Here is a 25,228-nt window from a genome sequence, read left to right as displayed (position 1 = left end):
TCCTTTTTGTAAGAGCTCCAAGTTTGATATTGCATGATATCCCTAATGCCATGAACATTTTTGTGGCACTGTGGTTTGCAAAATGCGCCGCTCTCCCATGGTAGAGACTTCCCATCTTGGTTTTATTCACCCTCGCAGGATGGAATGTACACTTTAGTCATTTGATGTTTGAAATAGCATGGCATATTTTGTAGGACAGAGGCTTAGTATCATCCAGATAGCTGGTGCTGCAGCAGCAGCAAGTCATAGTGTCAGGCTGTTAGTGAGAAATCTTTTGGATTTTTCTTCCTGCCTACAATCTGCATTTCCTTAGTTTAATAGAGAAGAAAATATCTAAAAGAGCTCTCTGATCAAATATACATGGTTTTTTGTTGGGCGTTTTTGCAAAAATGTTGCTCAGTTCTAGGACAGAGTATTTGCTATTCTTCCTAGTTACTTATGATCTAGGGCTCTGCTTCACTGACCCAGCTTGACTTGTTATCTTGGCTCATGCATTTTCATCTTACCCATCTGTAAATGTCCTGGACCTTTTTCTTATTTAGTCCCACCAGAATATACAAATTTGGGTAAATAATACCACTTCATCCCTGATTCATAAGCTAAATATATAATGTCACCTTTCACCTGCCCCATTAGTCTCTTAAATGGTTGTGGCTAGTGAATTATTTCACCTTGAATTCTAATTTTCATTCTTTGAGGGTGTCGAAAGAAAACTCTTCACACTGAATTTAGGAGAAATTGTCAATTGGACAGATATTTATTGCAATAAAAGAAAATACTGATGGCCATCAGGAGAGAGAGTCCAATGCCAGTTACCTGAACATGAAAAGGAAAGTCTCTCTCTACCTGAGGCATAGTTACACACCGCTATATAGGCATGGCATGCAAGCATCGAGATTGTCATATAAGGAAGCATTTAGGTGGGGTCTTCATATACAGGTTAGGGTACAAGTCACAAGGCACAATCACGTTTCCAGCATAACCTAATGACTCCTCTTCTTACTATAAAATGCTCCACTATTGCAAATCTTTCTCTAACTACTTCTGCTTTCTGGGCACACAGTCTTTCTACCTGTGTGAGTTTCTGCAAGACCTGCTCCCTGCATTTCTGGCTGATTTCCACCTGGCCTGGAAGGGCGGGGCCCTGTCTCTCTCCAGCTACAAAAGCAGCAACTGCTGAAGGGGCCAGAGACCGTGTGTGTGTATGTGTGCGTGAACCTGCTGCTCGGGATGTCTATAGACTACTGGGGTTTTGTTTTGTATTATATGTTATATTTTACTCTATGTTATATTTTACTCTATGTTATATTTTAGTCTATGTACGCCGCCTAGAGTGGCTGTTAATTCGGCCAGATAGGCGGCCTAGAAATAAAATTTTATTATTATTATTATTATTATTTCTCAGTCATGCAGTTTGCCTACTTCCTCTTTATAACGTAAGCAAATGCAAACCACTCCAAGCATGATTATGATGAGATAAGCATTGATTACATGAAATTCAAACATTTTCCATTGATCCCTAAGAAAGGTCAAGGCCAGACTTCTTCGGGCACGGGATGGTTGTTAAGGATAAAAGCCATCTCCCTATATGTAGAGAAATTTTAATGTAGGAGCATAAACTACTTCCCTTACCAGAAGTCTGAAGTGGTACAATCCATTCTCTCTCATCAACATTGTTGCCACTCCATCTATAGACCAGACTTTTTTTTTCTTTTTTACAAAAATATTCAGAGGTTCAGGTTGCTAAATTTCCTGCCTTGCCCTGTACCAATTACTGCATCTCCATAGTGCAGGTTTTTTTAAATTTTAAAATGCACATTGCTGATTTATTGAGATATAACTTGCCAAAGAATTTCCAGAAGAGTCCAGTAAAATTTAAGCATCTGTGTGATTCTTCTTCTTCATCCAGTGTTGGGTCTGCTCCCCCCCCCATCTTTATATGTGTGACGCTTTGGCAGGGAACATGTCGTCTGTGCAACAGATGCGCTGAAGAATTAAATTTCTGAATTACTGCTATTCATAATTAACTCTACAAAGATGTTTTAGATCTTACTGAGGGACTTGTCAGTTTCATCTGGAGACCACCCAGATATGTTTGGTGTAATCATATTAAATCTGTCACCAGATTTGGCATTGTCATATCTAGAAGATTTTATAAAGCCACATGGCATATGAAAATTTGGTTGCACTAGATGGGCTGATACAGAAGCAACTGGGCCAGTCTCTTAACCACAGTTTTTAAAAACTGAGAACAGCCAGAAAGATTGTGTTTTCTTTCCCTGTCTCCCCTTCCCCAAACAAATATTTATTATAGACATTTTCATAGCACTGTTCAATCGTGTTCCAGGAGCAGTTTACATTAAAAAAAAATAAGAAAGCCATTTAAAAAAGAGAATATAAATAAATGATATAACAGACTAAGATCTCAAGAATGATCAGGCAAGATTAAATCTAAACATATAAGAAGTTTGGAAAAGTAAAAGGGCTTTGCCCAGTGCAGAAAAGACACAACAAGGTTGGCACCAGGTAAACCTCTTTGGGGAAAGCATTCCAGGTGAAAGAGAAGGTTAACTCCATCAATCTCCCTCTGTGAGGATACTAGCTACCATCAACTAAACTGTGGAAAGAAAGACCTGTGTGGTCGGAGCTGCCCTTTCCTCTTGGCCTAGACATTGTCACCAAGCTCCTGGATCTGATATGGGGGTGAAGAGTGCTTCCAGGGATGACGACACAGCCAGAAGTGCCACTGACATTGATGAGTCAGGCAAGGAACTCCAAGCCCCCTCCTTTGAGGATTGTAGTAAATGATATAAATAAATAAATGGTGAGCCACCACTGAAAAGAGATCCTGAAAAGGCAGGAGAACTCACAGAAGGCCCTCTTTTGAAGAACCTAATGTACATGCAGGTTTCAGGGACAGCATCTATGAAGGACCACCTACCTTAGTCATGGTTAAGGGCTACCTTGCAACTATAGGGTTGTCCATTCATGGCTTAACCAGGGTTTGAATCAGGTTAGCGAACCCTAGTTAAGCAGACATCTGGTTAGCCTTATCCATGGTTAATGTTAGTGTTGACACATCTTTTAAATGCAGTTAAAGAGGAGGCATGGAGACCCATAGTTAATCATTTTGTGTTGAAGAGGCCTAATGGAACAGGGAATTATTGCAGAACAACTGGAACTAAATAAAGGCAGCTTAATATGTTTAACATTATGTAGTTTGTAAAGTTTTAATAAAAATAAATTTAACTTTATAAGGTTGTATCCAATGGATGATGTGTGGAAGGAAGCACACACATTTTTTCTTCCACCTTTTATTTATTTTATTTTATTCAATTTTTATACTGCCCACAGCCAGAAGGCTCTCTGGGCGGTGCACAACAGTAAGTAAAATACAATAAAATCACATAAAAAACACTAAAAGGCAAACATATTAAACAGTCTGGTACATATTAAAAGCTAATAAAATATATTAAAATGCCTGGGAAAATAAAAAGGTTTTGACCTGGCGCCGGAAAGATAGAAGTGTAGGCGCCAGGCGTACCTCGTCGGGGAGACTGTTCCATAATTTGGGGGCCACCACTGAAAAGGCCCTAGATCTTGTTACAACCCTCCGAGCCTCTCTATGGGTCAGAACTTGGAGGAGGGCCTTTGATGTTGAACGTAGTGAACAGGTAGGTTCATATCGGGAGAGGCGTTCCGCCAGATACTGTGGTCCCGCGCCGTGTAAGGCTTTATAAGTCAAAACTAGCACTTTGAATCTGGCCCGGAAATGAACAGGTAGCCAGTGTAAACGAGCCAGAACAGGTGTTATGTGTGTGGACCATCTCGTCCTCGTCAACAGTCTGGCTGCCGCATTTTGCACTAGCTGTAGTTTCCGAACTGTCTTCAAAGGCAGCCCCACGTAGAGTGCATTGCAGTAGTCCAATCTAGAGGTTACCAGAGCATGCACAACTGAGGCGAGGTCGTCGCTGTCCAAGTAGGGGCGTAGCTGGGCTACCATCCAAAGATGATAGAACGCATTCCGTGCCACCGAGGCTACCTGAGCCTCGAGGGACAGGAATGGATTGAAAAGAACCCCCAGACTACGAACCTGTTCCTTCAGGGGGAGTGTAACCTCATCCAGAACAGGTTGGACATCCACCATCTGGGCCGAGAAGGCATTCACCAAGAGCGTCTCAGTCTTGTCAGGATTGAGCCTAAGTTTGTTAGCTCTCATCCAGTCCATTATCGTGGCCAGGCAACGGTTCAGCACATTAACAGCCTCACCTGAAGAAGATGAAAAGGAGAAATAGAGTTGCGTGTCATCAGCATACTGGTGACAACGCACTCCAAAACTCCTGATGACCGCACCCAGCGGCTTCATGTAGATGTTAAAAAGCATAGGGCACAGAACCGATCCCTGCGGGACTCCGCAATGGAGAGTCCAGGGTATCGAGCAGTGCTCCCCAAGCCCTACCTTCTGGAGACAATCCACCAAGTAAGAGCGGAGCCACTGCCAAGCAGTACCTCCAACTCCCGACTCCATGAGTCTCCCCAGAAGGATACCATGGTCGATGGTATCAAAAGCAGCTGAGAGATCAAGGAGAATCAACAGAGTTACACTCCCCCTGTCCCTCTCCCGACATAGGTCATCATACAGGGTGACCAAGGCTGTTTCAGTGCCGAAACCGGGCCTAAAACCGGATTGAAATGGATCAAGATAATCGGTTTCATCCAAGAGCACCTGGAGCTGGCCGGCAACCACACGTTCTAAGACCTTGCCCAGGAATGGAACATTCGCCACCGGTCTATAGTTGTTCAAATTATCTGGGTCCAGGGAACGTTTCTTCAGGAGTGGTCTCACTACCGCCTCTTTCAAATCCCATGCACTCTCACCAAATGTTGCAAATGTTGGGGTGCCTTAGCTTGCACTGAAAGCTGATGTTCCTGCATGGGAAAGAGTAACCTCCATGCTTCTAGACTGTCCTTTCCCTTCTAACCTATGTTAATCTTTCTTCCAGTGCCAGACTGATACTCTTAGAGTTTCTGACTTCAATTCCTACTTCCTGTTCCTCTTTTCCCATTCCTTCCTTGGTGACCTATTTGGATTGCTCTTCTCTTGGGAAGCAGGAACAAGCATGCCTTGTTGCATCTCTGCCTTAGTTAGCCAGAACTAAGGATCTTTCCTATCAAACATATATTTCCTTTAATAAATGCCAGTTTATTGTTTTCTTGAAGCCAGGTTCTTCTGTGTGATTATATCCAGGGTAAACAACAGAATCAACAGGGATTCTGTTAACAGTTTATCTTCTGCCAGCATTCAAATCCAATGCTAACACAAAAAGCCTCTCCAGGGATGGGGGCGGGGTGTGTGTCTCCTTAACAGTGTGAGCCATGTTGTATGGGGCTACAGTGGGAGTGAGGAATCACCTGGAATTGTGTGTGGAAACCTTGTTCCAGGTGCGGAAGAGTCCTCTGACCAGTTTCAGGCAATTCTACCCACTTCAGCTCCATAGATCACAGCCCACACTCTTTAGGACAGCCCCTATCCCTATGGACAGGCTTTTTAGGGGTGTATGGGTTGCAAAGAGGAGGAGGCAAATAGAAAGATTGATTGTGCAAGCTGCCTTCTCTTGCACGCCAATGGATACAACCCATACAATTAAAAAAAATAGGTGTCAAATGCCCTGGCACCTCAGCCCAGAATATCCCTGAGGCTCCCTGGGCTATGGCACTGAAGGGGAGATTTCACTCCAAGAAGGGAAGGAGCAACAGCAGGGAAGGGCTGTGACAGAAGCTTAAGGGATTGTGGTTAAGAAACTAGCCTTGTCACATATGCACAGGACCTTTTTTGGCAAAAGAAAATGGGGAGGGGAGGCTTTTCTCAGTTCTCTAAATATATAAAGCATTTCACGAAACTAAGCAAATAAATAAATAAAAGTTCCAGTCCAATGGCTTTCATTACCCATAATTCTTCAGAACAAATTGTCTCTGAAACAAAAGTTTCTGTGCTTGATGAGGCTGATATATTAAACTGCAAAGTCTGGGCTTGGAATAAATCTGCTAGAAATGCTGACACAAATCTAAACAGACTTTGTCAGATTGAAATACAGCACTTTTGCTTCCACAAGGCTCATTTTTAACTAGTGATGGTGACTGTACTTACATTTTTTATTTAAAGTGTGTATGGTCAATTATAAGGACCCTTCAAATCTGTAAAGGTCTCGAGAGAGGAGGGGAAGGAACCATAAAAAAATTGTTGAATAATATCCTGTTGAATACAAAACACTAGAGAGGGTTATTTGTTTAAAGCTGGTTAGCAGATAAGGGTAAACAAAGTCTGCTTCCCCACATTACTTTTCTGGCATAGAAATCAATCTATGTGTTGGCAAAGTAGCATCTGAAGCATATTTTGGAGTTGCTAGAATAACATTGAGAGTTATTAATTAATTGAGCTGGGTTATAGAACTGGAGAATGTTCACACTTGACCATATTTAGTTTAATTACAACAAGGGCAGAATTTTAAAGAATAAACACACCTGTCTTTGTTGTAGCATACGAGATTCCCCATTGCCCCTGCACATTTTTATTGTCACAACAATGTGACAATATGTGATGTATGCTTCTGAATACTAGTTGCTGGGAACTGTAGGAAGGGAGAGTGCTCTTGTCCTCAGGTTCTGCTTGTGGGCTTCCCATGGGCATCTCGTTGGCCACTGTGAGAACAAAATGCTGGACTAGATGGGCCACTGGCCTGATCCAGCAGACTCTACTTATGTTCTTATGTAGGTTAGTGTGAAAAGTAGCAATTGGCCTAAGATAGGGATGGATGATAAATTAGATCCAGTTTGCATTTCAAACAGAATCTATCAAATTTGCACTTTCCAACACAATATGAGAACTGAAACATAGCCATCCTTCAAAATTTGCACATACTTGAATTTTGCGATGTCGTTCGCCAACCAACCAATGTTTACTCAAATGCATATTAGGGGAATGTGTGCATAAACATGAACATATGAGTGAAAATAACATGCAAAATGCATTATATGATGAGAAACTGCTTGCAAAAAATGTGTACATTAGTCGAAACGGCCAACAAAAATGTGTTTATTAGAAGAAATTCACACTAAAATGCTGGAGAATTTTCATGAGGGTTTTTTTTAAAAATCATAAATTGCTGCAAAAATGTGGAGAACTGAATTTAAGACTGGAAAAATGAGAAAGCAAGAGAACTGAAACTGACAGGACTTTGCATCCCTAGCCCAAGGTCACTAGTTTCACAGCTGGATGCAAATTTTAACTTGCATCTCCCCAATCTTTGTCCAGCACTGTAGCTGCTACACAACACTGGCTTTCTAAGTATGGATAACAATATTTGCCCATATTCATCCCACATTGTTACTCTTACGTCTTCCTTTCCTCTGGTTTTTTTCCCCTTTACTATTTGAATGTTTATTCTTCACAAGAGGGATCTGGTTTTTTTCTTCCCATCCTAAACTTATTGCTGTTGTTTTCTGTTACTAATAGTACTTAGTTTTGCACTCCTGGTTAGAACTCTGACATTGCCAGTTTGGCTATCAGAATATGTGAAATAATTTCTCGATAGTTCTATACATGTTTCACTGAGCAGTGTATCAAGAGAACAGTTGGAGATAATATAGGCCACTTTTTCTGCAATCATCATTTCTAACATTCTTAAAATGAAGACAGCCATAATTATTTACAATAATGAATTGTTATGTTGCAAATTTATCATCCTCTTGGACATTTAGTTGATTCAATATGCAGTCCAGGCAGATAAGTTTGTTTACCATAGGGGTAGGGAACCTGTGGTTCTCCAGGTGCTGCTGTTGATGTTATATGCCTTCAAGTCCATTACGACTTATGGCAACTCTATGAATCCTTTTTGGATATATTCATAGGGTTTTCATGGTAAGAGGAATTCAGAGGTGGTTTACCATTGCCTTCCTCTAAGCCTATGGCACCCGGTATTCACAGGTGGTCTCCCATCGAAGTACTAACCAGGCCTGACCCTGCTTAGTTTCCGAGATCAGACGAGATCGGGCGTGTTCAGGGTAGTATGGCCGTAGCTCTCCAGTTGCTATTGGACTACAGTTCCCATCATCCCTGATAATTGTCCATGCTGGCTGGGACTGGTGGGAGTTGGAGCCAACAACATCTGGAAAGCCACAGTTTTCGCAGCCCTGGTTTATAGGGTAATTTCATATTGACTAGAATTAATCCAGGGATGACAGGGGAAATGTTCTAAATGGGAGAGGTTTTGCACCTGCTTTTTCCTCATTAAACTTCATTTATAAAAACTTCTGTGCCTAAGAATGTATTTTCATTACCATAATAATAATAATAATAATAATAATAATTTATTGCTATTATTACTATTACTATTACTATTTTGTGAATGCAAAAATCCATACTAGCTTGCAACATCGTATGGACGACAGTGAATTAATGACACAAACTGTAACTGCAAATTATACAGTCATATGGATGGGCCCTTGGTAAAGAATGACAGCAATAATTGTTATAGGAGTCATTTTTTAACTTGCATAACTGTAGTACAATTACCTGAGATAAAGAGGTATCAGCCTGTGAGGCTGTTAGAGCAAGTTTACTGGAATAATTTGAAGCATAATTCCTTCTGTTGATTTTGTTTCATAACTAGATGAGTCAAGTTATATAAAGGTATATCCTCCAGAGAAAGATTTGCCATGAACAGTACTACCCAGTTTTCTGAACTATAATAAAAGGATAAGCTAATGTAAAGCACGCACGCACACACGCACACACACACACGCACACACACACACACACACACACACACACACAGAGATGCATAGGCATTCTTTTCTCCAAATGATTAACATGGTGTGGAGAGGGCAAGAATACACACATTGATCCCTGTCAACACATCCCCTGCTGCACTGGGATGTGTTTGCAGAGGGGAAGTCTACTAAAAGTGTGTAGACTGTCCTCATGAAGTCGAACCCTGATTGTGCAGGGTTCCAGCCCATGCGGTCAGCCTGTGCACATCTAGCAGGGTTCTCCTCTGCAGACATGCTTCCAGTGCATGGACACAATGGGGGGCAAGGCTGGCCAGGGATGGGATGGTCCATGTGGGGGCAGTGCACATTACCCCACTCTCTTTCTGGGTGGAGGGGGTGAGGAGGATGCTTGAATAGGGCTACAATCAGACTTGAATTCAAAGTATGGTTGACTGCAAAATGCCTCCACTGTGACACATTTTAACAGCAAGCCCCAGGAAATGATGTTGTCAATATTTTTCTTTCAATTAATTTTTCAAATCTGCACTTTTAATTGACAGTTTGAAACACAATTGTGAGATGCCAGATATTTAAGGTCCAAGATGGTACTTGCATCAATCATTTGTCCCCACCCTGAGTGTGGTTTGGTAGGATTATTTTCTGATCCTGATACTATCTTTTAGTACAGGGGTTCCCCCCAATGTTCTTGGACTACATCTCCCATTATCCTTGGCCTTGATGGCTGGGTCTGATTGAGCTGGAGTCCAATAACATCTGGAGGCCGTAGGTGCTCCAGCCTGTTTTGACTGAGTGCAAGAGACATATTTTCTAAAAATTTAGTAACATATTTGTTGTTTGCAGTAGGGTTATCTATTGCTCAAAAATGGAAACTGTTGGTCAATTTAGACCTTTCATTATGCTATAAGAACACCTGGACTGTTGTTCTTCTAGAAAAAAATTACACTTGGTTTACATTCGCTTCAAGGACACGCCAAGCCTGATGTTTTTCATATTGTTCGGTGGGACTTTATTTCTACACATCAGTTACAACAGCAACTTCCATCAGTATCTCAGGACATTTGGAATTCTTGATAGGCCTCTGGTCTTGTCTCTTTTCTGTTATGTCCTCTCATCCATTCCTTTCTGGTTTTTCCTTTTTATTTTGTTTTAGGCCTTTCTGGACTTGTGTTGTTTTCTTGTTATCTATTTGCAAAATTTAATAAAAACAGAATTTAAAATAACCCTGGCAAAAATGGAAGGGTGTATGTGCTTTCACTCAACCCTAGAAAAGGGGTAGTAAAGGGAGATAGTCAGTTCATTCCCTCTTTATGTGGGCCAATGACAGTATCATATCCCAAGACGAATAAGTAATTAAAAATCTAACTACCAACCAATGAGAACATTCATTTGGCTTTTATCCCCTGTAGAAAATAAAGTCTTAGGATGCTTAAATTGCTTCAGTTGTGGATGCTTCTAAAGCATTTAATCCTGCAAGGAAATTGCTCATAGAGGTGTGGTATCTGATATCTGCTCCCCTCTGAATGGTCTTTTGAACTGATTTTGGAAATGTGGCCTCCTAATTCTTCTTCTTCTTCTTTCAACAAGACTTTTAAGTAGAGACCTTATCCCAGTCTGTGTCTGTGTAGGAATTGCTTTTTAAGATTTTTTAAAGCTTTTGTTTTTTAAAAAATATGTTTTTAAAGCTTTTGTTTTTTAAAAAAGATTTTTTAAAGAAGGTTTGTTTTAATATGTTTTTAAGGATGTTTTGTTGTAATACATTTTAAAGTCTGTTTTTATAATGTTTTAGAGTGTTTAGTTTTGTTTGTGCAGCTGTGGCAAGCTGAGCAGGCCCTAGCCAGCTGGGGAGGACTAGCCTCAGAGGGAGGCAATGGTAACCCCCCTCTGAATACTGCTTACCATGAAAACCCTATTTATAGGGTCGCCATAAGTCAGGATCAACTTGAAGGCAGTCCATTTCCATTTTGCCGCACTGGGCTCCTGCTGGGAGGAAGGGCAGGATATACATCTAAGTTGTTGTTTTTGTTGTTAAAATTTATACCCCACCCTTCCTCCCAGAAGAAACCACCAGGGTGGAAAACAAAAACACTACAAACATTTTAAAAACATCTTATTTATTTATTATTATTTGATTTATATCCTGCCCTTTCTTCCAGCAGGAGCCCAGGGCAGCAAACAAAACACTGTTAAACATCATAAAAAGAGACTTTAAAATACATTAAAGCAAAACATCTTTAAAAACATTTTTTCAAAAGACTTTGAAGACATCTTAAAAACAAAAGGTTAAAAACATATTGTTTTTTTAAAAGGTTTAAAAACATATTAAAAAGCAATTCCAACACAGACGCAGACTGGGATAAGGTCTCAACTTAAAAGGCTTGTTGAAAGAGGAAGGTGCCAAAAAGATAACAGAGTTGGTGCCTGTCTAATATTCACGGGTAGGGAATTCCACAGGATAGGTATAACTACACTAAAGGTCCGTTTCCTATGTTGTGCAGAACAGACCTCCTGATAAGATGGTATCTGCATGAGACCCTCACCTGCAGAGTGCAGTGGTCCACTAGGTATATAAGGGATAAGACGGTCTTTCAGGTATCCTAAAAACAAAAATCCTTTAAAACGTCTTTAAAAATAAATCTTTAAAACATTGTTTAAAAAAACCCCTAAAACAATTCCAACACAGGCACAGACTGGGATAAAGTCTACTTAAAAGGCTTGTTGAAAGAGGAAGGACTTCAGTAGGTGCTGAAAAGATGAACAGAGATGGGCCAATCTAATATTTAAGGGGAGTGTTTTCCAAAGGGTTGGTGCCACAACTCTAAAGGTCTTTCTTCCTCTATTGGTGTTAATACATTACAGGAAAAGAGATTGTGTGTCCTTAAAAGGGGGGGAGATGTCAATCTTTGAAAAGAACACCCATTTGTGCTGTATGTACATGTTATTTAACATCTACATGAAACCGCTGGGTGAGGTTGTCCGGGGGTTTGGGGTTCGGTGTCATCAGTATGCGGATGACACCCAACTCTATTTTTCCTTTCCACCTAAAGCCAAGGAAGCTGTCCTGGTCCTGAACCGGTGCCTGGCATCAGTGATGGACTGGATGAGGGTGAACAAATTGAAATTAAATCCAGACAAGACAGAGGTGCTCCTGGTTAGTCGAAAGGCAAATCAGGGAATAGGGATTCAGCCTGTGCTGGATGGGGTTACACTCCCCCTGAAGACACATGTTCGCAGCTTGGGTGTGCTCCTGGACTCAGCTTTAAACTTGGAGGCCCAGGTCTCTGCAGTGGCCAGGAGTGCTTTTGCCCAGCTAAGACTGGTGCGCCAGCTGCGCCCGTTCCTGGGGGTCTTTTTTGACCCTTCCTTGTCTCTTGAGGCTCAAGTGGCCTCGGTGGCACGGAACGCGTTTTACCATCTCCGTTTGGTAGCCCAACTACGCCCCTATCTGGATGGCGACGACCTCGCCTCAGTTGTTCATGCTCTGGTAACTTCGAGATTGGATTACTGTAATGCGCTCTACATAGGGCTGCCCTTGAAGACAGTTCGGAAGCTTCAGCTAGTGCAGAATGCAGCAGCTAGACTATTGACTAGGACCAGTCGGTCTTCGCACATAACTCCTGTTCTGGCTCGCCTGCACTGGCTACCTATTTGCTTCCGGGCGAGATTCAGGGTGCTGGTTATGACCTATAAAGCCTTACATGGCGTGGGACCACAATACCTGGTGGAACGCCTCTCCCGCTATGAACCTACCCGCTCACTTCATTCAGCATCTAAGGCCCTCCTCCGGGTACCAACCCATCGTGAAGCCCGGAGGGTGGTTACTAGATCTAGGGCCTTTTCTGTGGTGGCCCCCAAATTGTGGAATAGCCTCCCCGAAGAGGTACGCCTGGCGCCTACATTATTATCTTTCCGGCGCCAGGTAAAGACCTTCTTATGCTCCCAGGCATTTTAATCATTTTAATCTTTGTATCTTTTTAATCTTGTAATACTAATGCTTTTATCATCTTATATTTTGTTTAATTGTATTTTGTTTTCATTGTGTCTTATATGTTTTGTGATTTTATTATTATGATGTATGTATTTTATCCTATTCTGTTTACCGCCCTGAGAGCTACTTGCTATGGACGGTATATAAATGCAACAAAATAAATAAATAAATAAATAAATAAATGCCTGATTTGACTACAGTGATGCATGCTTTAGTTACATCCCGTTTAGATTACTGTAACGTGCTCTACATGGGGCTGCCTTTGAAGACTGTTTGGAAACTTAAACTGGTACAAAGAGCTGCAGCCAGAGTGCTAACTGGGGCTGGTTACAGGGACCATACAACCCCCTTGTTACAACAGCTCCACTGGCTGCCAGTTTGTTTCCGGTCACAATTCAAAGTGCTGTTTTTGACCTATAAAGCTCTATACGGCCTAGGTCCAGGCTATTTGTCAGACCGTATCTCCCCATATGAGCCTGCCCGGGTGTTGAGATCCTCAGGAGAGGCCCTTCTCTCAGTCCCAACACCTTTGCCAGCACGATTGGTGGGGACGTGAGATAGGGCCTTCTCACTGGCTGCACCCAGGTTCTGGAACTCTCTTCCTAGGGAAGCATGAATGGCCCCTTCCTTGCTATCCTTCCGTCAGCAGGCAAAGACTTTTTTATTCCGACAGGCTTTTGGACTAGAAGATGTTTAAGATAGAGCCTCATAAGGTCTGTTGTATTGTTCTATGGTCCTATTCTTAAAGTTTTAAATTGTCTTAGTATTTTAAGTGTATGTTTTATGGTTTTAATGTTATGAATAGTTTAATTCTATTTTAATTGTATATTTTTGTATGTTTTTTACTTATGTGTAGTTTTTATTTGTAAGCCGCCCTGAGTTCCAGTTTTGGAAAAAGGGTGGAGTAAAAATAAAGATTGATTGATTGATTGATTGATATGTAGCAACTCTACATATGATTCTCCTGAGCAAGATCATCCAAATTCACCAAATATTTCAATGCACAACAGGAGCCCTTTTCAATTGTTTGGTACTTGTGGGTATCAAACATATCAAGAGCTTTCAGAGAATGTGCCTGGTGAGCCTCATCCACTAGATGCCATCACACATGCTTGTCATGCCCACTGGATGATCATCAGTCTGAAGGGCACCAATGTAAATACCGATATACAGGGCCTTGCAGAAGTAATCAGACCCCTGACCAATGCTTTCATATTACTGAACTACAAATGGTACATTATAGTTTTGTTCTGTTTGATATTTTATTTTGAAACACTGAAACTCAACATCAATTATTGTGGGATGACATTTATGTTATGTTGGGAAATGTTTGTAAGACACATAAAGAAGCTGACTGGCTGCCAGGATTTTTTTAGTTGTGGTTTTAGGTTAGGAATCTCGACTGGTTGTGGGATGCTGAGTTTTCTGCCTTACTCATAGGAATCTTGTGGTTGGTATGGTATTGCACATATCATCACTATATTTTCTTTTTCTATTTCCATTTCATTTACCTCTGACCTCAGTCCCTTACATCCATAGAAGCAACAACCGTGGTTCCATGCACTAAGCTCAACCCCCTTAAACCTACTGATGATGCACCTTGTTTTTATGACAGTTGGTTTCTTGCCCAGTAGTGGTAAAAGAGAATTCACATACTGTGAAGTGTGGCTTCAGTTGTTGTTGTTCCCAAGCTACTGCCCATGAAGGTAGATCAAACCATGTGTGTTCTCTCTGTCAGTTATTACTCACTGGAACTGGGTTGGCTGTCAAAGTGAGTTTATAGCAGTCCATGGATTAGGCAGAAAAGAGTAGAGAATTTTCTTAATTCTTACTCATTTCTCAGACCTCTTTCTGAAGTGGAGGGTCAAGTCTGTAAAGATGTTTAGAACAGCCACGTTGAAAGGCAGAGGCAGGGCATTCCAGGCAGGGAGTTGCCAAGTCTCCTTTGATATGGATATTTTTGCAGAGGATCCCTAGTCAAGCCTTACCAACAGCACAATCCTAACCATATCTACTCAGAAGTAATTCCTGTTGAGTTCTGTGGGGCTTAGTTCCTTAGTAAGTGTGTTTATAACTGCAGCCTTCAGGGGCATCCCTCTTTACTCCTGAGTGCTCCCATCTAACATCTCCACAACATTAGGCTCCTTTCTTCCTACAATGATCTTCTGGTGCCTGACCTGGCCTGAGGGCACTTAAATAATTCTTGCCAGAAACAAGGAGGGTAGATGAAATGTCCCCTACCCAGGCTCCCCAAGCAGGTGAGAAGGAGTGATCCCATCACTTCAGCTGGACCTGGGAACACCCTCATTCAGCTAAGATTTCTATTTTAATTTCCAATCAGAGATTTTTTTTGTTTTGAGTGGTATGCTCCAAGCGACTTTGGTTTATTCTTAACATATCTTGTTTAATGACATCATTAGGGCTTGACGCATGACATCACTAGGGCCTGTCCCTGAAATCTCAGGGTTTGCAATGCTTCTGACCTGGCAACCCTACTGTAGGCCCCTTTCAGATTTATGTTAATCTTGTGTGTAGTGCGGATGTGATAAGTGCATTGGCATCTAAGGGATGAGGCTAGCTATCAATGTTCTTCTAGGCTTGGGGAACATTTGGCCTTCCAGATGTTGCTGAACTACAACTTCCATTAGCCCAAGCAATAATTGCCAATGGTGGAAGTTGTAGTTCAGCGACACAAGGAGGGCCAAAGTTGTCCACACCTCCCTTAAGTCCCTTCACACATTTGGTACTTATAAGCACTGAATGACTGAACAATGCTAGGGGTCTTGTCTTGAAACAAATGTGACAATTCGGAGAGCTATAATGGCAGTCGCTGAAGTTGCTTTGTTTGATGTTTTCTCTGTATGAACAAAGCAAGCTTGCACCATTTATTGTACCTTTAGGAAAACAGAGCTTGTGAAAGGCTGGAAGTTGCAGGAGCATATAAGACAGATACTGATAGATGCCAATGTAGAGTGCAGTGTAGCTCATCGAGTTTAGTACTTATAAAGATGTCTACTATTTTGCTTACAGAAGACCAGAACCATGTCTTTAATAAGATAATTAGTGCAATCCTGATGTTGTGTGTGGGACTGCATCACTAGGAAGTTAGGGTGTACCAATACATAATTTACACAAAAGATTTTTACCAGTTCAGTATCACTGCACTATTAAAAGGAATAAGAGAGCTTAGTCCAGAAGTGCAGAAGATGGCACTGTTGTAGGTGTGTAGATAAGCACAGTTTGCACTGTTCATCTCTGCCTACCCTTATAGAGGAGCATTCAGCACCACAGGTGCATGTGAATTGTGGCACAGCGGAGTAGGGGTCAGTGGTGGAAATAGGCTAGCACTGGTGGTGGATGGCCGCTAATCTGACAGCAACTGTCCATGTTTAAAATGTCAGGTTTATGTTTTCCAATCATGCTAGACATTAGGTCAGGGTGTTTCTGATTCGATGGGCTTACTCCCACAGGATATAGAATTGCAGCCGAAAACTCTCATGTTTTCTGCCGTACACTCCGTGAAAGTGGGGCACTTGCACTCAAGGAAGCAGGAAGATGAAAAACGTGTTTGCTTTTGTTCTTCAGGAAGAGTGTCAATTAATAACGTAAATATTTGTCAAGTTGACAGTGGGAAGATGTATGGAGAATACACTAAGAAAATCCCTTCTTCAGTTTAGGAAATCCATAATCAATCCAGTGTTTTAATCCAGCATATTTATGCCCCATCTCCTTCATCCTATCATGAAGAGCCAAATATTTTGGGATTCCATGCTGCACTGGAGGCTCCTGGATGATAGGAACACTTTTTGTTTATTAAAACAGGAAGTTTAAAAATCATTCCTGCTTGTTTGCAACCCAGTCTTTACCTGTGTCAGAAATTAGGATTAAAGGTTATTGCGCAGCTTCAGGAACACACTACTATAAATATAAAAAGGCAGAGACTTCTTCAACTTAAATTTGTAGCAGTGTGTGAATGCTGGGGGCTCATTAGAACTATGGCAACAAGCACATCCCTCTCAAACAGTGATGGCTAACCTGCTGCACACAGGTTGCATACACCCCTAAAATATTTTTGGGTGTGTGTGGCTTTTTACTGACTGCTCTCAGTGGCACCACACTGTGATGCTGAAAGTTTCTGTGGCTCCCCAATCTTCCACCCCCCCAAAGGCCTTTTAAAAAAAACTCATTGTGTGTATGTGTGATTTTACTGCTCACTTCCTCAAGTCCCCCACTGTGATTATTTGGTTTCAAAAGTTTTTTTTACTGTCCTGATCCCCTGCCCAAAGAACAATAAAAAGAAGTAAAATTAGCCACATCCACTTGTGAGTCAAAAGTCAAAAATGCTTTTGATATGTGCTCACCCAAGACAGACTCTATGTCACTGTGATCAGGGTTGTACCATATGAAATATGTGGGCCCTTTCTATACCAGTGTTCCAGTGGACTGCAATCTATATGATCTGGAACTTCACATATTTCCCCAGTGACATTGGAGCCAGCTATGGTGCTATATCACAGAGTAGCCACATCACAGAAGTAATGCTTGAACTAGATCCTTCTTTTCAAGAAAAATGCATGCTGGACAGAACATGTGAAGATAATAAGAACATAAGAAAAGCCTGCTGGATCAGGCCAATGGCCCATCATGTCCAGCGTCCTTTTCTCACAGTGGCCAACCAGATACCTGTGGGAAGCCCACAAGCAGGTCCTAAGTACAATAGCACTCTCCCCTCATGCAGTTTCTAGCAACTGGTATTCAGAAGCATGCTTCCTCTGATCATAGAGGCAGAGCATAGCCATGATGGCCAGTAACCATTGATAGTCTTATCCTTCATGTAATTTAATCCTCTTTTAAAGCCATCCAGGTTGGTGGCCATTACTGCCTCTTGTGTGTGAATTCCATAGTTTCATTTTGTCTGTCCTGAATTGTCCAACCTTCTGCTTCATTGAATGTCCATGAGTTGTGGTCATCATCAGTCCTAGTGTTCTGACAGGGTCTGGATTGAAATGGCAGTGTTTGACAGATGAGGAGGCAGAGGGGATGAGTGACCTGGAGCCAACCAGGAAGGATGATGAGGAGCCAGCCCCCATGATCCAGAATGTTAGGGATGGGGTGACAGAGTCTCCAGCTTTCATCCCCACCATGTCCCCAGAGCAGGATGTGTCATTGAGTTCTGGGGAAATTGTTGACTTGGTGGGAGAGGCAGAAGATCAGGAGAAGGAGCCCAGGGGGCAGGTCACTGTTCTGTTGCCAAGGGCTCAATGCCACATCCGTTGGTGTGAGCAGTTGTAGCCCTCTTGCAAAAGTGCTTGTCTCCAAGCAGTCTTCCAGGGCAGGGCAAGAGTTCCACTAGTGAGCTGTCTATACCTCACCCTTGCATGCCACGCCTAAAGCTAGGTGGGAAGGGTGTGGAGATTACAGGAGTACATTTTTGTACTCCTGGCCTTGGTCCTAGACTCTTGGTTTGCGGCCCCTGTAATCTGAACCTACCACTGAACCTGTATAGAGCTCTCCTGAATAAATACCAGTTACCTGAAAGAAAAATCTTGGTGTGGTGTTTTGGAATGGGAGCCAGTACACTAGTGTTATGAGAGGGGGAGAAAAGCTTTTGTCTATCCACTTTCTCCACATCATATACTATCTCTTCAGGCTCCTTTTCAATGGAGATGCTGAGAGTTGGTTCTGGGGTTTTCTGCACCCAAGGCATGTTCTCTACCAATGGCCTATAGCTCAAATAAGCTTTCTCCCTCCCTAGTTTACATTGTTATTGCCAATGACTACATTTATTGATGAAACTCTTCATTGTTGTTTTTGAGCACTTATGACAACTATCTGTCCCCAAGTTAACACAAAGGATGGACATTTTGCACTATGTATAGGAAATTATTCAGGTGAATTGTGTAAGCTTCATTGACTCAAGGTTCTGAAAAATGCATTTAGATTATGTGTGGGCTGGAGTGGGAGGATGGCAGGCTATCAGAATGAATTAGGGACATATAAAAATAAATTGTGTTGCAAACGGAACAAGTAAAGGCAACTTAAAGGAGAGGACAACTGTTGTTCACTCTTCCTTATATAATGTGGCAATTTGATATACTGTTCCAATGTGCTTGGTTAAATTGCATTTATTGAAAACATAAAGCTAGATAGTCCATGGAAAGTGGTGTATATTTATTGACCTTGTTTTCCCCCTTGTCATTTGCACACTTGAAAAAGTCTACCTAGGGTTCTGTTTCTCCTGTCCATGTCCTCTGCTTGGGGACCAAATAACTTTAAGGAAAATTATATTTAGCAAGAGCATAGGATTACCAGAGTGTTTTTACCAGAGTGTATTTACTTTATTCATAAGATGTCTTACCCACTCTTTACTTACCATAAGGTCTCAGGGCAGGTTACAACAATAGAATATACAATTATAAAAACAAATGCAGCCATTACAATTAGAAAGCACAAGCTGGAGTGGCTTGCCCCATGGGGTGGACCCTTACCAATAACATCCCAGCAGCTGTGTCACTGCCTTTTACATCTCCTCTACAGAATATTCAACAACACACACACATATACACACACCCTTCAAAAATGTTTGCTGCCAACAAATAGGATGGAGAATTTGAAGAGGCCATTTTTGTTCAGCCCCTGATAAAAAAAATCTTCAGTTTCTAGTATGAAATTCTCAGTGAGTCCCAGATCTTCAGGCAGATAATCTCTTTTCTTACTTGCTTATTATAATCACATTTATTAGATGCCCAATGGCTATTGCTCCCTGGGCATCATACAAAGCTTATCACTGGACAATGGGTTTTTGCACATAGCAGCAGGCTTTCTACAAAATTGTACAAAATTGGAGCAGGCAGTTGATGCTAGGAAGGAAGGTGAAATAAAAGAGAGCAAACTCAAAAAAGTTTGAGAAACACTGGATTAAACCAAAATGAAGCATGTCTAGGAATACACCTGCTACTTTGCGCCTCATTCATTACTGCATAGCTTTGTGTACAAGAAGGCTCTATGTTTTCCTGTTGGCAATCATACTATGTGACTACATGCACCACTCACCATCTTAGCAAATTGACAACTAAATAAAGAAAAAGCCAGTGGAACATTATGGCCCTTTTTGTGCAGTGGTGGCATGCTCTTGGCATTACATGATTAACAGCTAATGAACACTACTACCCACAGAGAACAGGAAAGGTTAAAAAAAAACTGCAGTAAAGAAGCCTTCATGCTATTATAATCAACCCAACCTCTCCTCCAAAGAGTTCAAGGCTTCCGAGAAGTTGAGTAGTTGGTATTTAAAAAGTAACTCTGAAAATCATGTAAGGCTAGCTGAAGAGTACAATAAATCTAAGGTTGGTTGGTCAGATCACTTGAAGGGCCAGCTAAGAGTTCAGCAGCTGTATAACCATCTGGTAGGATATTGCAGGGATGCTATGACTTCGGGTTTCCTGGCTGTGTGCTTTGGCTTTAGCTCCATTACATAATGGTATAACATTAAGGTAATGTTGGGAACCAGTGGGCGGCGAGATTGTGCCACAATATTGTGCAGGCTTTTTATAGCCTACCTGCTGATTGCTGCACAATTATGCAACGCTTCTGCTGAAAGGAGTACACACCAATTTCCTTTCAGGTTGGATTAGAGTGGTTCATCCTGCCAGACTAGAAAGCAGGAAGTTTAAAAGCTCCAACTATTTTTTTTATTAAGTAATGCTAAGGAAAGAAAGTTTTTTTGTCCTTCTATTCAGTTCCCCACCATTGTCTGCTTCAAGATACTGCATAGTCATGTGCTCCAATTGCCCTTAGTTACCAGAGCAAGTCCATATTTATTTATTTAAGACCATTTCTATACCATTTAACACGTAAGATCTTTAAGTGGTGTACATCAAAATTAAAAAACACACACCAATATTATATAAAATGCAATAGAACCATCAATACAAGCTGCTAAGAACAGCAGTAAAAAAGTACAGAAATACAATACTGCATTGTCAAATGCAGCAGACAGGGTCTAGCTTTAACACTGGTGTCTTCAAAAGATGGCAGAAGCAGGTAGCCAATGGTAATGATAGAGGCAGCATCCTATGATGCAGTGTAAATCAAATACAGAGAATGACAAGGATCCTGAATCTTTAATAAGTGTGCAGAAAGTTAAGCAGAGAAGGAAGACAGGAAACCTCTTACTTATATCAGCCAGTCCTGTTTGGCTTGGGGTAAAGATGCAAGGAATTTTCAGTCATGAGGAGTGATTTCGGCACCACCTCTGTCTCCTGGTTAAGAAGGGTGGCTATATATGAGCATGGGGAGTTCTCTTATCTCAGCTCATCATTGTCTCTAATCTCTGGCAGTGGGTCTCTGGAGTTCCAGACAGGAGTCTTTCCCAGCTCTGCCTAGACACTCTTGAAGAATTTGACTTCTATGAATTCCAATGCAAACTGACCAAATCCACACTTCTCTGACTAACGTATAGATTAGAACATAATGATCCTTTGGATTTCACACTTCTCTGAATTTTGCTATAAAGTTCTCGGCTCAAACATCAAAATACCATAAAAATGCATGTTTTAGGATGAACTACCTTTTGAAATGCGAGCATGAAGATAAAATAGTATTTAAATATGGATTTTCATGCAGATTTTTCTGTGACTAACGTGGAAAGGGGATGGAATGGACTTATTTATTCGATTCATACCTGCCCTTCCTCCCAGTAGGAGCCCAGGGTAGCGACTTATGAATGAACGTATGAGCTACAACAGAACAGAGCTGCAGTTGCCAGAGTCATTGAACAATTAATTCTTCTTCTCAGGAAACTATGGGAACTGTAGCTCTATGGGGGGGATAGGCGTCTCCTAACAAGACTCAGCTCCCTTCACAACTCAATTTCCCCAGATTTCCAGCCATGACTGTTTAAAATGAAATAATAGAAGAATAAATGTATAGTGTGAATGTGGTCTGGAAACAGACTGTCATCCATTCCTCCCTGAACATAGAACGCTGCCTGATAAGCAGTCAGACCATTGGTCCATCTAGTTCAGCATTGTCTCCACTGACTGGCAGCAGCTTTCCAAGGTTTCAGACGGGAATCTTTTCCAGCCATACCTAGATATCCTGGGAATTCAACTGGGGACATTCTACATGCAAAGCATGTGCTCTCTCACAGGAATACTGTGTGCAGTTCTGGTTCCCTCACTTAAAAAAGGATATTGTAGAGTTGGAAAAGTTTCCGAAAAGGGCAACCAGAATGATGAAGGAGTGTGTGAGGTGTCCTTCCCTGGCTCTCCCTGTCAGGTTCCTACCTGCTCGTGGTTACTGCCTGTCACTAGGCACCACCAGGGACTCCACCAGTCTGGACTGTCCTCTCTTATGGTTTCTCTCCCCACTCTAGCACAGATCTCAACAGATCCCCCTGCTAGGCAGCACCACCAGTCACGTCCTATAACCAGTAGTCCCAGAGACTCTGCCTGAGTCTCCCTCAATTAGGTTACCTCTGTGACTGCGTGCTTAAGCTGTCCCAATCCCTTTGATTTACTCAGACTGCTTGTAATTCTGGTTTGCTCTGAATACTTGTGGTGTTATTCTTCCCTTCCCTGCTGCCACCATTTGTTATAGTTTCCCTTCAGCCTTGGTTATTTACCTCACCCTCCCTTCTGGTCTGTGAAACCCCAGCCAAGGATCAGGCCTTTGGTAAACCAAATTAAGTATTTATTAAATAACACAGATAACAAAGATAACCAGATTACTTCATAAGGCACATAAGCATATGGTTTTATCTAATACTAATCCGAACTCTACCCCCCTCCTTCTCCACGCTCTCCTGACAAACAACTCTCTCAAACCCACCAAAACAACCTATCAACATCTACTCCAACGTTCACCACCTCTTCACTTCACATCCACCCAGATTTACCTGACATTCTTCCTTTTATACTGTCAGCCATTTTAAACATTCAGCCAATCATCCAGCATTCTACTGCCCATTCACTCCCCCTTCCTCTTTCATTCTACTTACCATGTATCTCCTATACAACCAGCACTTACCCTATTTACACTAATATAGGAACATCACATTGTGACCCCCTTATGAACTTTTTAGTTTAGCGAAAAGGCAAGTAAGACGTGACATGATAGAAGTGTATAAAATTAGGCATGGCATGGAAAAAGTGGGTAGAGAAACGTTTTTCTCCCTCTCTCATAACACCAAAACTCGTGGATATTCAATGAAACGGAATGTTAGAAGATTCAGGACAGACAAAAGAAAGTACTTCTTCACACAGTGCATAGTTAAACTGGAATTCGCTCTCACAAGAGGCAATGATGGCCACCAACTTCGATGGCTTTAAAAGAGGATTAGACAAGCTCATGCAGGATAAGGTTATCAATGGCTACTAGCTATGATATCTGTGCTCTGCCTCCCTAGTCAGAGACACTATGCTTCTGAGAACCAATTGCTGGAAGCCATAGGAGGGGAGAGTGCTTTTGTGCTCAGGTCCTGCTTGTAGGCTTCCCATAGATATCTGCTTGGCCACTGTGAGGATAGGATGCTGGACTAGATGGGTCACTGGCCTGATCCAGCAGGCTCTTCTTATGTTCTCATGTAGATCTGTGACTCCCTGTCTTTCCCTATGTCTTCTTGGTACATCATCACCCATATTTTTGTGTTTTGGGAATGCCCGGCTAAAATTCCATCAGTGGGAGTTTCTTCACTTACCATTCCTCAGGGTTCAGCTCACTCTTTATGGTGTCTACAAGTTACATCTTTGCCAGTGCTGAAGAATGGGCATGGATGCATCTTGTTTCCAGTGTACATGCTTGTAAAGGCACACACATGAACACTGAGGTCTCATGCAGTACACAGCTTGCCATTTCGCACCTCACAGAGGCTAATTTTGTATAGCAGACTGTACAGAACAATTGTGCTTTTCTAGCATATCTTTAACTGAAAGTACAAACATCATCTTGGGTTTTAAAACTGCAGGAAAGACTATTGAATAGTAATGAATACAATCTAGAACAGATGGAGTAGAATTTGAATGGGGAGGGGGGGCGCAGCCAGGCAGTGATCCTTAGTATTATAATAGAGGTGCTAGAAGCTTGTTCACATTTTAATCTGTGAAATGTTGGTGGGTATACATTCTGCCATTAGAAAAGGTTACTATGTGGTACAATGCAATGAAATTAACTGACATAATATTCTTCAGCCAGTTCAACTTGATAGCTGTTAGAATGAAGCATTCTTTATTTTGATTAAGAGAGCAATCCTATGCATGCTTACTCAGAAGTAAGTCCCCCTGCAGTCACTGGAGTTTTCTTTGAGCAGGGATGCATGGTTTATGGGCATGTATCAGCTTTGTGGGTACCCCAAAAATGGGGTGAATTGGGATAATTCAGGCAGAGCTTCATGTTCCCTAATCAGATCACACCATTAGTCAGGCATGTCAAGGGGCATCAGCGGGTCCATAACCTTCCAAGTATCTTGGTTACCCCAGTTTTCCATAAAGTTAAATACAACCCCCCCCACCGCTTTACTTTTCTAAGAAACAAAGTCAAGCTGATTGGGGAATCTCCCAGAGCTCAAGTTGGGAGGGGGTAGAAGGAAGAGGTGGGGTGATTTTTTCATTTTGACAAACTGGTCCAAACCAACTGTGAATTATTTTCCCAGTGCACTCCAATCACAGTGATTTGGGGGAGGAATAAACAGAGATTATTCACATGGGTTGTCATTCTCCTCCAAGTTCTAGCTGTGAGAGTAGGGCATAAGTGACGTAGTAAAGAGCTTGGAAAAGTTACTTTTTTGGACTACAACTCCCATCAACCCACTCCAGTGGCCATGTTGGCTGGGGCTGATGGGAGTTGTAGTTTAAAAAAGTAACTTTTCCAAGCTCTGGCGTAGTTAGACTATTGGGGTGACCTGGTTCTTTCCCAGTAATATTTTCCCCCTAAACAATTAAAAAGCATAGTTCTTTCTCCTCTTTTCTTCATGGAGGGTACTTTCAGAAAGGTCTGGGTGGCAAGAAAAAAATCTGTGATTCTTCTATTTTGTAACAGTGAAGGTAAAATTGCTGAGCACAATAGCCCCTGGACCTAAAGAAAATGCGTTTCTTTTTCTTTAAATAAAGTTTAATGGTTCCCTACAATTTGGGACTCCTAGTATGGATCTATTACATTCTCTCTTTTTTGTCATTAACTTTATATCTGTCTACCAAACTTAGTAGTTGCTATGCAGTTGTCATGCTCTGAAATTTCCTCTCAAGACTGAGACTTGATTACCTTCTTGAGACAATTGTATTTCAGTACTGTTTTTGCCTTTTACCTTCTGTCTGTGCAATGGCACTTGCAATGTTTTTGAAAGATGTTTTCCACTTTGAGAAAATACAAAGAGGACACAATAGAAAGACTGCAGAGCTTGGAAAAGTTACTTTTTTGAACTACAACTCCCATCAGCCCCAGCCAGCATGGCTGGCT

The 25,228-nt window shown here is 41.7% G+C and overlaps 1 long non-coding RNA gene and 1 other non-coding gene across 2 annotated transcripts in view; both read right to left on the bottom strand.

Annotated features, from left to right (window-relative positions):
- LOC133363721 (uncharacterized) overlaps positions 1 to 25,228 on the bottom strand; it is a 729,805-nt gene that overhangs the window by 551,351 nt on the left and 153,226 nt on the right. The window lies entirely within an intron of this gene.
- LOC133364718 (5S ribosomal RNA) lies at positions 7,960 to 8,078 on the bottom strand. The gene has a single exon (XR_009758016.1). It is a non-coding gene; the product is annotated as a 5S ribosomal RNA (ribosomal RNA).

Source organism: Rhineura floridana, chromosome 9 (assembly GCF_030035675.1).
Source record: "Rhineura floridana isolate rRhiFlo1 chromosome 9, rRhiFlo1.hap2, whole genome shotgun sequence".
NCBI classification, from domain to species: Eukaryota; Metazoa; Chordata; class Lepidosauria; order Squamata; family Rhineuridae; genus Rhineura; species Rhineura floridana.
Note: the sequence above shows the minus strand (reverse complement) of the source record. Positions and strands in the feature narration are given on the sequence as shown.